The sequence below is a fragment of the Tursiops truncatus genome, chromosome 11 (genome assembly GCF_011762595.2).
Source record: "Tursiops truncatus isolate mTurTru1 chromosome 11, mTurTru1.mat.Y, whole genome shotgun sequence".
Lineage (NCBI taxonomy): Eukaryota > Metazoa > Chordata > Mammalia > Artiodactyla > Delphinidae > Tursiops > Tursiops truncatus.
Genome location: NC_047044.1, coordinates 23,163,438 through 23,180,828, shown reverse-complemented (window position 1 = coordinate 23,180,828; position 17,391 = coordinate 23,163,438). Strand labels below are relative to the sequence as shown.

The window sequence follows — 17,391 nt, the reverse complement described above, 5'->3', positions numbered from 1 at the left end:
GATTCTCCTTGCTGGCCTAGTGAAGTAAGAGACCATGTTGGAGAAGATCACATGGCAAGGAACCGTGGGCAGACTCTAGGACCTGAGGATGGCCTCCATATAATAGCCAGCAAATTATGGGGCCCTCAGTCATATAACCACAAGGAAATGAAAACTGCCAACAACATGAGTGAACTTAGAAATACATTCTTCCCCAATCAAGCCTCCAGATGAAAATTCAGCCCATCTTACATCTCGAGTATGGCCTTGTGTGACCATGAACAGAGAACCCAGCTAACCCATGCCCAGACTCCTGATCCACAGAAACTGTGAGATAATAAATGTTTACATCATTAAGTTTGTGGTAATTTGTTACACAGAGATATAAAACAAATATACCCTCATTCCCATTCTCTTGGTGAACTCCTATTCAAACCTCTGTTGAAGTGTTACCTCTTCTGTGAAGCCTTCCCTGATGCTCCCATGCACAGATGGCCTCTCCCTCCTGATCCCCCTATGGCACCTCTTGCTCCCTTTCAGAACAGAAGAGTTGCACTGCATTGCATTTTTACTGTTTACTAAGCTCTAAGTCCTTAAGGATGGGAGCTATATTTTATTCATCTTTGAATTTTCAGTTTCTGTAATACGATGTCAATTTTGTAGGAGACAGGAAGGAAGAGAATGAAAAAGAATAAGAAAAGGGAGGATACCAGGGCAACTAAATGCTCAATAAATGTTTGTTGATAAGAGAATGAATAAACAGTACTTCGATTATTTTCTTCTCTGGTCTATTGAATTCCTCCGAGACGCTTTCATTTCACTCTGATCGGCATCTCAAATATTGAGGCTATCATCATAATAGATGACTAAATTATCACTAACTGGATTGCAAGCGAAAAATGAAAACAGCATTGAGAAAAGGATGCTACACCAAGAGAAATATTTTTATTTACTTCTATTTTTAAAAGAAAACCTGGGCAGAATAAGGTCCAAATAGTAGATGAAGAAGTGATGGGGGTAATTTTTTCAGTATGGCAAATACTGGAAATGCATGTTGAAATAGACCAATTGATAGGAAACGTGGATAAAACTCAACCAACTTGGAAAAGATCTCTTTTAACTTTATTCAACAGAGATAAACAATAGAACTAGCATGATTCTCAATTTCTCAAACTTTTTATGAAAAAGAAATCGAGTTACTTAATTTCTCTGATGGAAAAGTAAAACAATTAAATTACCACTTCTTCCTTCTCTAAGATCCTTGTCACTCCAGAGTGCATCGTTACTTATCCTTATTGTGCAGACTTCTTGTTTACCTTGTGCGTTATGTTATATCCAAAAGGAAACAAAAGCAGAAGAGGCCCACTGTACATTATATATATATAAAACCTGGCTGAAGCACACTTTAATCACAGGTAAATTCTGAATTGTTCCTGGAGTCTGCTTTCTGCAGATCAGGGCCACTGAGGGCAGGCAAATGATGAGCAATCCAGCTGCTGGGATGGAATGATGGATGGGTACATAGACAGGCACCTGCTGTTAACATTCAGTGACAGCAGCTGCCCTACAGTGTTATGGTACCTGCTGAGAGGAATAAGCATTAACTTCTGACAATAACAGCTACTTCGTGTTGCATGTGTGTCCAGGAACTTTTCAGTTTACCCACTTAAACTTTTCAGTTTAAGGAGATATTATACACGTCAAACATGTCATTCCCAGTGCCTGGCACTTAGTAGGAATATAGTAATATTAATTGAACATAAATCTGAATTGCTGCTCCTAAATTGTTCCCTGCCTTTGGGAAATGAATGCCTGTGATTGGAACTGGCGTTACCGATACTTAGGTCAATTTGGATGGTATTCTGGCCTGGTAGGCCAAACGTTGAAAGTTTAAGGGTGTGACCTGACACCTGATAGAGAACTGTTTCTTTTAAACTTAGACTTGTACAATGCCAAAAAGAAAACACAAAAACAAGAACATTGGATTTGACTCTGATCTTTTGTGTTCAAGAGGGAAAAAAAAAAAAGCCAGTGAGTTGTTGGGGAAAACAACAAACTCAGTTAGTTGGTTCTATCAGAGCAGCAAATGGACTGTGTTTCTCTAAGCTTTGTACAGCCTGGGAGTCTCCCTTCTTGGGCCACCCTGAGTCTGCTACATAAGGATAAGGACTGTCTCAGTTTCCTATTCCTGCTTCACAAATTACCACAAACTTAGTTGCTTACAGCAAGATATATTTATTCTAAGAACTCCAAAATCAGTCTCACTGGGCTACAGGCAAGTGGTCTACAGGGCTGGTTCCTTCTGGAAGCTCTGAGGAGAGAACTGGTTTTCTTGTTTTCTTTAAGCTACTGATGGCTCCTTGTATTTCTTCGCTTCAGGACACTTTTTCCATCTTCAACACAGCACCCAATCTCTTCAGCCTTCATCACACAGCCTCCTGCTCTGATAGGACCCTTATGATTACATCAGGCCCACCCAGATAATCCAGGATAATCTCCCACACCTCAAGATGCTTAACTTAATCACACCTGCAAGATCCCTTTTGCCCTATCAGGTAGCATATTCCCAGGTTCTGGGGATTAGCACGTGGACATCTCGGAGGACCATTGTCCAGCCTACCACAATGATTAACCACAAATCTAATTGATAGAATATTGAGAATTCAACAAAACAATGCAAACTTAGGAACAAAACCAAATCTTGGACTAACAAATGTGCTTTTAAGTGTAAACAGGGCATGTTGTTTTGAGTCTTTCAGCCAGCTGTTTCTCAACCTATTTTCCTTCCACAAGACAAGGTAGCACACTTGAACTTCTCATCAATAAAGATTGCTCACTCCCTATCATCTCAGTATTCCATGACTGAGAACCACTGTGTTTAGCCCTTGAGAAGTCCACAGGGATGAATAATTTCCTAACTTTTGCTGTGAGGATCCTCTCCTGGACCCCTCTGTGATCCCCTGGTGACCAAGTACGTAAATTTATTTCTGATTGTGTTTAACAAACTCGGAGGGAATTTACTCACCCTTTATCAGCATAAAAATGTCCACACATCATGCTTTCTCCTGACTGACTTCATTTTCTGCCTCAAGCTCAGCCAGTGCAAAACAAAATCAGCTCCTGGGTTTTTACATCCTGTGCCTTGTACTCGTCAGGCCTATTGCTTCCAGTGGATGGGTGAAAATTGGGAGCTAGGGGATAGTGGGCTGGGTTGAGCCTGATTCATTCCTCTTGGTTTAGTTGGCTCCTGACGTCGTCAAAGACCAGTGTTCTATTATGTTTCCTGTATTAGATAGTGGCAGAGTTGCCAGCTGGGAACAGCTTGCCCTCTGCCCCTGCAATAAAGCCAAGCAAAGTCTGACTTGCCAATCTTGTGCCCCATCAGAATATCCATGGGCAGAGATTTTTCTCTACTTAATTAGAATCTGTCTTAGTGGGCCCACCAGGCCCTGGGAGCCCAAAGATGCTCCTACACAGCAGTTTTCCTTCTTTCTCTCTTCTTTTGGTTTGGCACTGCCTTGTCAACAGGTGTGATCAAGAGTAAGGAGACATGCAATGCCAGTGCTCCCGTTCTGGTCCAGGATGAGAACCCACGACTGAAAAGATGGCACTCACAGCATTAGGCAGGCTGCCACGAAATCATCCTTCCTTGGCACTGGTGCCCATGGTGAGCATCTAGGCAACTTTTGATTGGGCACCATGCCCTCCAAACAGATGGGCATGAATGTAGGCAGGCAAGAGACCATTTATTTATATCAACTGTATTTGCTGAGGGCAAGGTTCCCAGCTGGGAACATCAAAACAGCTCTTTGTCCTGGCCGTCTGCAGCTCTGATGGAGGTGAGGCAGCCTTGCAAATTCAGCTGGATTAATTTTGAAAAATAAGAACAATGTTTCTATGGACACCAGGGGACATTTTTGGCTCCCTTCAATGGTTCAGAGTACAGAGCAGGCTGGTCCCAAGTCATTTTAATAAAATCTCCCGTCCCTGTTTGGATTTGGTGGGAGACAGCCAAGAAAGCTTTCCAAATAAGGCCAAATTTAGGTGAACAGAGTTAGCCTCACACGGAAGCCGGCTTTGTAAGTCTTTTTACACACAATGGTGTGGCTTCCAGAGAAAATTAAGCTTAAGTCACCAAGGCTCAGGTGCTAGGAAAGACATTCTGGTTGATCTCACCACTGCACCATTTTTCTAAGCATCCACTGACCTTCCTGTTGTCCCTCTTGTAAATGATGAATGGGATCAAGTGTAAGCTTAAAGTGCAAGGGTAGACCTTAGGCCAACTTCCATAAGAGCTTCAGTTGGCTTTAAGGGTAAATAGATAAATTTTAAAAGAATTATTACCTATATTTAGACAATACAGAGCAATTGAGCAATTGTAGAGGTCTCTGAAGAATACAGCCTTATTATTAATATTAGTATTAACTACTAAAACACACCGCTTGCTTAACAATGCATCTGGCATGGTCTTAAGCACTTTGCAGGCGATATTTCGATTCATCTTCACAATAATCCTATGGAGGTGGGTACTATCATTAGTATCATTACAGATGAGCAAACTGAAGTTTAGAGAGACTGACCCGAAGTCACACAGCTAGTAACTGGGATAACCAGGGTACAAACCCAGGGCTGCCTGACAACAGAGCCCACGGCTGCCCCCCTTCCTCTAGAAACACTGAAAGCTGCCATTCTGTTTAGTAATTGGCTTGCTAACTTGGGGATGTTTCTTATAACAGGTTTAGGCCAATGTTTCTCAAACTTTAATGTGTCTACAGATCACTGGGGAGATTTTGCTAATATGCAGATTATGATTCAGCAGAGTGTGTTCAGTAGAACTGACCTGATTCAGTAAATTTCTGCAATTCTAATAAGCCCATGAAGGTGGCACCCAGCTGCATCGAGAGCAGCGAAGTTTCAGGGTAGAGCACTAAGTCACATAAAAATGACCAAGGAAGCTTTTAAAAATACCAATGCCCTTGTCATACCCCCAGAGATTCTGATTTAATTGCTTAACAACCACTGGGTTAGCGATTCTCTTACTCACCAGCTTTTGTCATTTATTTGAGACAGGAATGCTGAATTCTAAAAGATGTCCTTGGTTGCATTCCTTACAGATGGAAAATAAGACAATGGATGAAGATGCGTTGTTGGAGGGCGCTCCCAGTTCCTAGTCAGTTTCTTTTCGTGATGCTGATTATATATAACAATCCCAGAGGCAACTGATGGGATGGACCTGTTACTCACAATGGTCTTGAGCGTGAACAGCTGGGAGCGAGAGCAGGTTGCGATCAGCAGCACCGCTGCGATCGCTTAAGAGCAAAGTGTGACAAAATGTATGTTGATGGAGGTGACAAAAAATTATAATCAGAAACATCATCTTTCTATGGCATAGGTTTTGTTGATGGTTATTTTTTGGTTGAGAGGATCTGAATAGGGAAACCCGGAGCCATTCAAAACTCTACTGTGTCAAACCTTTCATTAATTACACATAACAAGCAATAGTATGGATCAGGTGCTCAAGGATTCCATTTATTAGAGAGGAGAAATTGATTCCATGTTGGCGGATATGTGGCCATGGCTCTTTCTGGGGTTTCCTGCTAAGTGTGATCAAACCAAAAGGACTATAGATTATTAAATCCAAATCAATATTTTTGCTGCAAAAGCAAAGCATTCGATGAGAGGGGAAAATAAAGTATCCTCTTTTCAGAAGGTCTCAGCCTCATGTATTATCGATGCAAAGATGATCAGATAAAAACTAGATTTTGGGGTTTCCCTGGTGGCACAGTGGTTGAGAGTCCGCCTGCTGATGCAGGGGACACGGGTTCGTGCCCTGGTCCGGGAAGATCCCACATGCAGCTGGGATCATGGGCTGGGCCCGTGAGCCATGGCCGCTGAGCCTGCGCGTCCAGAGCCTGTGCTCTGCAACGGGAGAGGCCACAACAGTGAGAGGCCCGTGTACCGCAAAAAAAAAACAAAAAAATAAACTAGATTTTGGCAAGCTGTCAAATAAAAAATGCAGAGCGAATCAAAAATTTGTAAAATAGTATTGAGTTATTACAATTCTATTATAGATACCAGTAATCATTTTTACTGAAACAAACCTCTTATATGACTGTATAGCTGGGATGTTACGGTACGAGGATTTAGGACTCGACCTCATTTGGGGGAGGGGGAAAATACCACAAAATTAAAAATAAAATGTGAAGAGTAAATGATTTAGTCACAGTTCAGTAGCAGATTGAATAAAAACAATAGGGTTTTCCTTCCTGGGCTACATTTTGCTGACTTCCTTGAAAACTTACTGGCATTAGATTCAGAGCAGGATGAATTGCTTTATAGAATCTGTAAACTTAATGTGTGCACGTGCCACACATGCACAACGCAAGACATTGGAGAGGAAAAATGACTTGGTGAGATATTTTGTCACTTACGGATTTTCTTTTATAGAAAAAAAATCCCAGTTTTATACTTTTATTAGCTGTCTCGTTTTATGTAGGAGCCTTCTCCCTCCCTCTTTGGGACTAAAGCTCTGACAAAGCCAGAAATATATTCAAGAATGGAGAGATGGCTGTCACCATTCCTAAATATTCAGAAGATAATCGCCAACCAAAGTTAGAGCATCTTGACATAAAACATCCCTTCAGCTCCCAAGCCGATTTGCCTATCCAGGATCAAATAAATAGCTGTAGTTATAAAATCATACATACTGATACGTAGTCAGCATCAGGAAAATGACACCAAGCACGTGTGACAGGGATGGCTGCTTTCTCTCCTTGGCTTTTCCTCCATACCTGGGCAGAGAACAAAGACAGTTTCTTGGAACTAAAAATGACTCTGAAGGAAGGTTAAGTGTAGAATGCAACCAAAAGCATCAGCCCTGGGTTTTCCCACTTTAGGGCTAAAACTGAAATGTGACATTATTTTAAGGATTGAAATATGAAACAACTTTGTCTTTAAGAAACAGAACTGACTCCATGTAAATGGACTTTGATCAAGAGGCTGAAAGGGGGAAATGTTTTACTTAATCAGACCCAGAGCCAAACTACCCCATGCCATGAGCCATTTCAGTTCTACTTGGGGATGGGAGAGTATGGTCAATTTTAATTCGACTTTGATAGGCGAAACTTTCATGTGAATTACATATTTGCCAATTTGTGTTAATATTAGACACTTAACACCTCACCTAAAGTGCTGATGCCAGGAAAGCCTGCAGGATTCATCATTCCCTATGCCTGAAAGAGCACAAAAAACTCAGATTCTCTGCCATGACCTATTAATTATGTTGAATCATTATTTTTGACTTGATGGTTCATTCATGTCACTGTGGCTGTTTTCAAGAATGTAGGAAAAATGCAGATGCCAGGGGAATTTTCATTTCTTACCTAGAGCCAACTTTAAAAAGTTCCCATGACACTTGAATTTGTCTAGGGTAACTGGTTATACGCTCTGTGGCGTTCATCTTCCCAAGACTAGGGCTTGATTATGCAGTGGTGGTCCTCGCAGTCACTAGACTAGGGAACTCAGCATAAACTAGATTAGGGTTGGAGACACCTCGAGAGAGAACAAATGTGTTGTTTGAAATGGGCCTGTTACATGTTGCGTGTTACGTGCCCTGCCTCGTCACGGTCCAGTCAGGAAAACAGAAACCACACTCATGATTTCACACAGAAGGGATCTAGTACACGGAGTTGGTTATACAGGTGCAGATGAGGGCACAGGCCCTTTTGGCCAAAGTACAAATAAAAATCTCTAGAGCGAAATGCTTTCAAACTGCACACAGGGGTTTGGTCGGCTTAACCAAATGCCCTGGTTCAAATTGCATTTCAGCCATTTGGATCGCCTGACTTGCTTCTTTTGGGAGGTATAAAATCTCTCCTCATTTCCTATCGTCAATTGCAACATGGAGTGGCTGAAAATTGTTCAGGCAATTACTGTGCTTCACCAACTGGGTGCCTTTGGCCATAACGGGCATTTGGGGTTTGCAATAGCTCTGCTGTCATTTCCCTTCTTCTGGCTGATCCTGATACAAAGTGCTGACGGCTCTGAGAGCATGTCCTCTTGCTCACTGGAAGGGAAGTCACATTCCTGAAAAAATGCTGTTTGCTTTTAGATGTGCCACGATGATGGGAGTGGAAGGGTGGTGGACAGGAGGATAAGGACAGAGGAGATGGCTCACCCCCAATGTTAATCGAGCCACCACTGATGAGTCCTGTTGACTCTGCCTAATTATCTCTCAAATTCATCCCTTTTCTCTATTCCAATGAATGTTCCCACTATGTTCCTTCAGGCCATTTCATTCCTCAGCTTAAATATCACAATAACCTTCTAACTGGTTCCTCTGCCTTTGATCCAAACTTCTTCCTATTAATTCTCATGGCAGTGGTTCTCAGCCAGGGGTGTACCGCCCTCAGCAGCAGCAGGCATTTGGAAATGTGGGAGTGTTTGGGGGTTGTGATAATGGGGGTGGGGGGGATATGCTGGCATTAAGGGGGCAGGAGCCAAGGACACTGAAATACCTAATGTATTCATCTCCTATTGCTCTAGTAACGAAATACCACAAACTTAGCAGCTTAAAAAAATACCCATTTATTACCTCACAGCTCTGTAGGTCAGAAGTCTGACAAAGGTCTAAAGGGCTAACGTCAAAGGATCAGTAGGGCCCTGGAGGCCAGGTGGGAGAATCCCTGTCCAAGCACAGTCATGCTGTTGGCAGAATTCAGTTTCATGGGACTGTAGGACTGAGGCTCCAGTTCCCTGGCTGACTCTCAGCAGGGATTATTCTCAGCTTCTAGGGTCTCCCACATTACTTGGCTCATGACCCCTTCATCTTCAAAGCAGGTAATGATAGGTTGAATTCTTCTTATGCCTTGTGTTTCCTGCCTCCTCTTCTGCCACGTCTTTCTCTGACTTCTGCTTTGCTCTTCCATTTTTAAGGGCCCGTGTGATTAAATCAAGTCTACCCACTCTAAGTAAATCAGGATAACCTCCCCATTTTAAGGTCCTGTCTTGCAAAGTCCCTTTTGCCATGTAACATAACAGAGTCACAGTTTCCAAGAATTTGAACATGGACATCTTTAAGGAGCCATTAATCTGCCAACCACACCTGGAATGATCTGCACAACAGAGAACTGTTCCACCCAAAATGCCAATAGCAGCCTCACTGAGAAATATCTATCTAGAATGCAAATCTGACTGTGTCTCTTTCCTGCCTTAGAATCCTTCAGGGAACCTTCACTGACTTCAAGATGAAATCCAAGGCAGAGACCAGGAAGGGCTTTATGATCCACTGTCTCTTTAATCCTCTAGCTCACATGTTACTATCCTGACTCTGCCTCTTGGCTTCAGCCATACTGAATGATTTTCTGACCATCCGGTGTGTTCTCTTACCTCTCATTCCTTATGAAGTCTCTTTCCTCCACCTGGAACACTCTTTCCCCAAATTCTCACCTACCTTCCTTAACCTAACTTACTCCAACTCAGTTTTCAGGTCTTTCCTGATCTTACTTCCTCATGAAAGCCTGCCATGACCCTTCAAGTCTGAGTTAGGACTCTTCCCACATGCTCCCAGAGCACCTGCATGCCCACCCATACGATTCATCACACTGCTTTGTAATTTCTTGCCTGTTTGTTGGGTCTCCCCTAAGCTCTAAGAAGACAAGGACGGCATCTGTCTTGTTGCTGTGGTATCCATGGCACTCAGCTCACACCTGTCATGCACTCACAGTTTTATTAAATAAATTACGTGGTCATGTTGACTTTGATATAAAGGGCAGAGTAAATTTGGTTCCAACTCTTCCACAAGAGACATAATCATAACAATAGCCATGTACCAATCTTTGACAGTCAGAGAGCATTTTATCAGAACTTTATATCTGCATGAAGTTGGAAGTATTATTACTAAATCAGTATTACAGAGGAGGAAACTTTAAGTCAAACAGAATAAATAACTAATCATAGAAGCAGGTGGCCCAGAGGGGGCAAAGCTAGGAACCAAGTCTAGTTTCTGATTCTCAAGCCAACCATGGTACTTTTCTGAACCAACAACTAGTGTCTTATGGTTTATAAAGCATTATGTCACAGAGTCCTTATAACCTCACTATAAGATAAAAATGTTGATCCCTTTCTCAAACATGAGGAAAGAGACTCATCAATGTTAAGTGACCAAGGTCAGTGTATGTGGAAAATTCAGAACTAGAAGCCAGATATTCCATTCCTTTTGCTTTAACCATATCACCTATTAACTAGGAAGATGGCAGAACTTGGAGAGTAGAGAAGCCTATCTTGGCACTTTATTCTCAATTTCTTCAAGTCATCATCTCACACCTCCCTGCCCACATGCAAGGAACTTAAACCAGTGAAAAATCTATTTAGACAAATAGGGAACCCCTCTATTCATGAATCATATGTGTATGTATATATATATATATATATATATATATATATATATATATATATATATATATAAATATATATATAAAATGTATGTGATGAAAAGAAAGAGAATTATGTGAATTTAACATCCAAAAAGATGATAAGTGATTAATAATGGAAATTACCTTAAGAATAAATAGATTACCTTAGTGATCACAACACCTATGTGAAATAAAATCTAACCTTGAGGTGGAAACATCTGCCACCATAATGCATCAGTCAGCACTCTTTTGGTTCCTTTGTACCCAACCTCCAAGATAGCCTCCAATAGTCTTCATCTCTTGGTATCCACATCCTTGTGTATTCCCCTCCCACAATGAATCATGGCTGACCCATATCAACAATAGAATACTAAAGAAGTGACAGTGTGTAACTTTCAAGGCTAAGTCATAACAGACATTTGCATCTTCCACCTTGATCTCCTGGGTTCCTTGTTCTAGGAGAAGCCATTCACCATGTCATAAGAGCACAAGCAGCTCGGTGGAGAGGTCTGTAGGAAGAGGACATGAAATCTCCTACCAACAGCCAGTATCAATGTACCACCACGTGACTGAGTCACTTTGGAAAGATCTTCCAGTCCCAGTCAAGCCTTCAGGTGACTGCAGCTCCAACCAACACTGAATGAACCAACCAACCCCAAGTCAAGACCACCCAGACAAGCAGCTCCTGAATCTCTGACCCACAGAAACTGTGAGAGATAATAAATGCATATTGTTGTCTGAAGCTACTATGTTTTATAGTAATCTATTAGACAGCAATAGACAGAAATACAGGTTGCAAGTGACAGAACTCCAATTTGAACTAGCTTTAAACAGAGTGGGACCTTTTAACCTATGTAACTATAGGAAGGTCTGGGGGTACATAGCTTCTGGGAAAATGGAATGAGGAACCCAAAAGGAATCAGATCCTTTTCTTTTATCTCTCATCTCTTTCTCTCTGCACATGTTTTATTCTTAAGGCAGAAAACACAGCCACCAAAATGATCAGGTGTTACATCTCACTTTCTCCCATCCCAAGGTCTGAAAGCCTGGAAAGTGCTCCAATTGTCCTAACACAGATCGCATGCCCATCCTAGGCCAATCAGTGTAGGCCAAGCTGGTGGGATCCATGAGAATATGTCCAAACCACATGATTAGGGTGAGGAAAACATTTCTTAGAAGTGGAACGGGGCAGGCAGAGTTTCCTTGGAAGTAGAACAGGAGGCCCACTGCCCACTGTGTGTTTGATTAGGAGCATGAGGGTGCATACATGCATGCTCAGAGTTGCTCTGTGCTAATCCCCTGGTGACACTTGACATTACTACTTTCACATATCATTTCATCACCTGGCCCTAAGGACAAGCTTCTGACCAGCAAGAAGATCTTATCAGCCAAATTTCCAATAAGAAGTAAATCTTGGGGCTTCCCTGGTGGCGCAGTGGTTAAGAATCCACCTGCCAATGCAGGGGACATGGGTTCAAACCCTGGTCCGGGAAGATCCCACATGCTATGGAGCAACTAAGCCCGTGCACCACAACTGCTGAGCCTGCCCTCTAGATCCTGCAAGCCACAACTGCTGAGCCTGCACACCACAACTACTGAAGCGCGCGTGCCTAGAGCCCGTGCTCCGCAACAAGAGAAGCCACCGCAATGAGAAGGCCACGCACTGCAATGAAGAGTAGCCCCCGCTCGCCGCAACTAGAGAAAGCCCGTGTGCAGCAACAGACCCCATGCAGCCAAAAATAAATAAATATAATAAATAAATTTATTACAAAAAAGAAGTAAATCTTGTTTTTCAAAGAAGGAGAGGAAAAAGAAAAGAAAAATTAACCCAAATCAGCTCAATATTAGAAAACCCTTTTTAAAATGCTTTCCCTAGAATGTAGGACCTAGAAAATGAGGTAGAGAAATGGTAGTAATTAATGATAACAGACACCATCTATCAAGCACATGTCAGACACATGAGGTTTCTGGATATCACATAATTTGCCCCATCTCACAGAGCAGGTAAGTGCCAGAGCCAAGGCCACTCCTGGGTCTGTTGGTCACATAAGTCCAAGCTCTTAATCACTATGCAAAATACCAGAGATGGGGTCACGTAAGTCCAAGCATTATCCAAGTTCCCGTTTAGCACCTAAGCTAAACAGAGGCAGAGCAAGCTGAACACAGCTCAGGATTTATTCTCCTGTATCTAGCTAGACCTCACCTCAGCACTCCTCTGAGCTCCATCTGGGAGAACTGAAATCCAGCCCACACCTGCTGCTCTTGTCTATGAAACAGACCCAAGGCAAAGGTTTTCAGAATTTTTTTATAGCAAAACCTCTGCTTTTCATTGTCCTCAGAAATAAGCTTTGCTAAACCAGTTTCATTTTTGGGTGGCTCTCAGAGGGAGTTACATAAAAAGAAAACCCACGTGACTCATTGTGGCTGAGAGCAAACCACGTGGAACAAAAGATTTTGAGTGTTCATCAAGGCAGGCATGCCATCATCAGTGACAAGTGAGGTCAACATGCAGTTGAGGACCGTTCCTGTGGCACAACAACCATCAACTGTGTCTTGGAGAAGATATATCTCCATCTCGTGGTTTCCTTACCTGAAAAGTGGAAGTAAATCACATATCTCACAGTTATTGTGGAGACCAATTGAGGTATCATTTGTAGAAACACCCAGCACGGTACTTGATAAATATTGCTGGAATTTGTCTTTCATCAACAGGAATTTGGTTTGTTCTGTGTTTTAGTGCATGAGACTTTTCTCCTCAAGGAAATTGTAAGTTCCCTATGTCAGAGACACCCTATTCTTCCTGTTCTGTACTCTACACATCACCTATGAGCAGGGAGTGCTCGATGGACTAACACAGTGGGCTGTGCTGGGCTCCATGGAGAGCACATTAAACAAACCAGCAGGCAGCATGCTTTCTGGCATGCTGCAATATGCCCTCATTTCAACCAGGTAACAATAATATGGATGAATACCTCAAAGGTTGGATAAACAGATATCCAAGCTAACAGGCTCAGTGACTGTAAGAGACAAGCCTGTAGATAGATATAAATATTTTAATCCTACAAGTCAAAAACAGTGTCAGTAGGTATAGGAGGTCAGTTGATAGGACCTACTCCTCCACTACCTGATCTAGGCAACCATGCCCTCTCTATGACCCCTTTGACAAGGAAACCCAAGGCGGCCACATTTCAAACCACATGATCCTATCACCTTACTCAGCTGCACAGACGATTGGACCAGAGCTAGTGTTTTAAGATACAACTAGGCACAGAATGAAGAATTGGGCCAATGAGATTCCTTCCCTTGGGAAACTGTCTTAGTCTGTTTGGGCTGCTGTAACAAAATACCATAGACGGAGTGTCTTAGAAACATTTATTTCTCACAGTTCAGGAGCCTGGGAAGTCTAAGATCAAGGTTCTGGCAGATTCAATGTCTGGCAAGAGCTGCTTCCTCATTCACAGCCATCTTCTCTCTGTCACCCCACATGGAGGAAGGAAGGTTTCTTTAAGAAGGGCAATAATCCTATCATGAGAACTCCACCTTCCTGATTTAATCACTTCCCAAAGGCCCCCACCTCCTAATACCATCACCTTGGGGGTTAAGATTTCAGCAAATGAATATGAGAGGGACACAAACATCCAGTCTCTAGCAGAATGTGAACCTAGAAATACTGAGAGAATAAGGCAGTGTGAGATGGAAGTTAAAACTAAAGTATACTATTAGGAGGCAGATTACAGTAGGAAATAAAGACTGGAGTCAGATGGCCTGGATCCATGTACCAGCTCTGTTAGTTCCTACCTGTGTGATCTTAAGCAAGATACTTCACCTCTCTGCATCTCAGTGCCCTCATCTGTAAAATGGAGATGATCATAGAACCTGCCTTGTAGGCTTAATGTAAGGATTCAAAGAGTATATGAATATGGAAAGTTCTTGAAATGATAGCTGACATATAGTTAGTGCCATACAAGGGATGGCTAGTATTACCAGGTAGACTCCAGGATCAAGGCAAGTCCATGCCATGTGCAGGCCATTAAGAGAAAGCAGAAACTATGAGAGACCATAGGAAGCTGGTCAATACTGAGGGATAATGAAGCATGTGCAGGGAGAAGCCATGAGTCACAAAGACCCCCTAGCTCATGAGAGAGATACACAGAGCATAACCTGTCTTGAAGATGAATTTCCTCCAATTTCCTTGAAATGGACTCCCTGGAGGATGGGTCAACCTGCCTGTTCTCTGAGCTGGGCAACCTAAAGAACCTAAAAACTTGGTTCAAGAAGGACCCTGAATAAGCAGAAGCATTATGTCTTTACTGCTACGAAGTCTGCAAAGGCTAGATGGAAATAACATACCCCAATTTTTTCAGTAAAGAGAAAAATAATGAGGCTCTGAAAAAAATCCATCAGTATGCCCCTTACCTCATCATGAATTTCTGGTGCAAGCCCCAAGTTGGCATATAGGAGCTTTCCATATCTAGCAAAGTGATAACCCTTATCAAAGAGGCAGAGTCTGAAGCAAAGAATGTCTTGCAGCCCTGATAAGCTCTAAGGGGCTGGGCCAGGGTAATGGACCATAGGAGATGGAGCAGGGGTCTGCCAGCCTCAATAATACAGCATTGTTGCTGCACTGGAAAATGTTTTAATTTACATTTTCAAGTGCAAAATATTTCCCCCTCATGCTTTAGCTAAATTAGGTAGTTAAAGTCTGTGAAGTGGCAGTAATTGGAAACAATGGATTTTATATTTGACATTTATTATTTTAGTGGAATCTGTTTTACATTTATATCAAACATCCAAGGACCCCTGAAGAAGTTGCTTTTGCTATTGCATTGCCATTTAATTCTAATAATGCACTTTGAATCCCCAAGTCTTGATTATAATTATATCGTTTCAGATGGAGTAAGAGATAGGATAGAGGTAAACCTTCAATGGCAGTTGTACCCCCATGCTTTCCTCTCCTTTGTTGAACTTTCATAGGCTGATAATTTGTTCAATGTATTTTACCCTAATTTTTTACACTTTCATGTCGTTCTCTAATTACTTTATATACTTTAGTCTTACTTCACCACAAAGCTACTTAAGGGCAAAGAGCATGGCTTATAACCTCATAGTACTTGCTTTGAATCCAAGCACGTAATAAGAATGAAGAAATGTTTGATTGACTGTTCAAAACACATTAGTGTTATCTTATAGGCAACAGGAGAGCAGACCCCAGGGGAGGCAGTTGGAAAGACAAAATTCCAGTTTGGTACAAGGAAAGACTCTTATAGAGCTACTTAAGTTGGATTAGGCTGATCCAAAAGTGGTGAGTCCTTTGTCCCCAGTAGTGTTCAAACAGAAATTCAGTGACCACTTGATAGTGAGGAAATCAGCCAGTAATTAAAAGGTTTGGAGTCAAAAAGAATTGGGCCAGACCCCTAGCTCCATACCTTAAAACTGTGCAACCATAGCTAAGTTACTGACCGCCCTCTGAGCCTCAGCTTCCTCATCTTTCAATGGGATAAACTGTCTACCTCTTATGAAAAGTGAGGAAACATATCCATGTAATGAATCAGATGTCCTGAGGGGCCCCCAGATATTCAGTGGTTCTTTCTCCCTTAAGACAGCCCACGTCTTTCATGGTGGAGGCAGGTCAAAAATTACCATTTCATTCTTGACTTTGATAATTAAAGAAACAGAGACTAAGCAAAGCTTTAAAATAAAATTCAAAGATAACACTAGAAATAAAACCAGAATGCATACCATCCAAATTATAGGAGAAGCTGAAAGTAACTGAGAAAAAAGGGAAAAAGAAAATCTAAGATGACAGAGGCTATAAAGTAAAATGATATAACAAAAATAACATATTTATTAATGTAGATGAAAGTATTGGTGCCAGGGCCCATAGTAAAGACCTTATGTACTTTATCTCATTTAGTTCTCACGTGCCCTAGAAATTGGCATCATCGTTATGTGCATTTTACAGGTGAGAAAACTATGGCTCAGGGAAATAGAAAATTCTTAAATTTACCCAAATTTGAACTGCAGTAGCCCAACCACAGAGGGCATCGTCCTAAACATTATGACACCATGTAGGAACAAAAGGAGGATGCATCTCTCTAGATGTCTAAATATGCTCACAGATTTACACTGGTAGAAGTGAATGGGTCATAAATAAATGAAAATATTAAATAGTGTTTATTTCTATATAGGTAGTGGGATTATGAGCAATCTCAATTTTCTTTTTTAATGTTGTCCATATTTTCTGAAATTTTCTGCAGTGAGCGTATATTTTTATAGTCAGGGGTAAGGCTGTAAAATTTACAATAGATTGTTCCTTTTCTTTTTATACTAGGAAGCCTTAAGTCATGGTAAAAAATTCTTGAGATTTTCATGGGATTTATGCTTCCTGAGGGAAAATGTTTCCAAAGGGTTCTCATTATTTCTTCCAGTGGAACCAGAATTAAAACTAGTAGATGAAACTGTTTCTTTTGTTGTGTCTAGTATAAGGACTTTAAAAAAAAAAGTAGAGGAAGGTTTTGTCAGAGGAAAACTAAATAACCTCTCATCCTATGTTACAATTTGATTCAAAGTAAAAATTTTAAAATATGGTTGTCAGAAGTTCTACAATGAAGTTTGAAGCACTGGTATAAAGCATGTCTCATCTGAGGAGTTCAGAGAGAACCCCACATCCAGGAAAAGCCCCACCCAAAAAGCAGCATGTGAGAGTGCATGCTACACACTAGTCATGTGGTCACACAGCAATACACTCTTCCCCAAAGTATTTCCATTCCACCAAACCAGAGAAATTGCCGGAAAGCATCCTAATGTTGAGTCCAGCCTTTCTTTTGCAAAGAGGAAACTGAGAACCTGAAGGGCTATATCACTTTGTTTCCAGCATTTCCTCCCTAGACAAAGCTGTGGCTGTCACTCACCTGGATTCCTCCCTTGATCTGATTCGTGCCCACTCCAGCCTCTCTCAAATCCACTTACCACCCACTGATCACCCCACTCTCCGACTCGT

At 41.7% G+C, this 17,391-nt stretch overlaps 1 long non-coding RNA gene across 1 annotated transcript in view; it reads right to left on the bottom strand.

The window, feature by feature from the left end:
* Positions 1-17,391, bottom strand: part of LOC109552922 (uncharacterized) — a 617,019-nt gene that overhangs the window by 146,029 nt on the left and 453,599 nt on the right. Inside the window, exon 9 of the long non-coding RNA XR_012324243.1 lies at positions 6,687-6,770. This is a non-coding gene — a long non-coding RNA (uncharacterized lncRNA). The remainder of the gene's footprint in view (positions 1-6,686; positions 6,771-17,391) is intronic.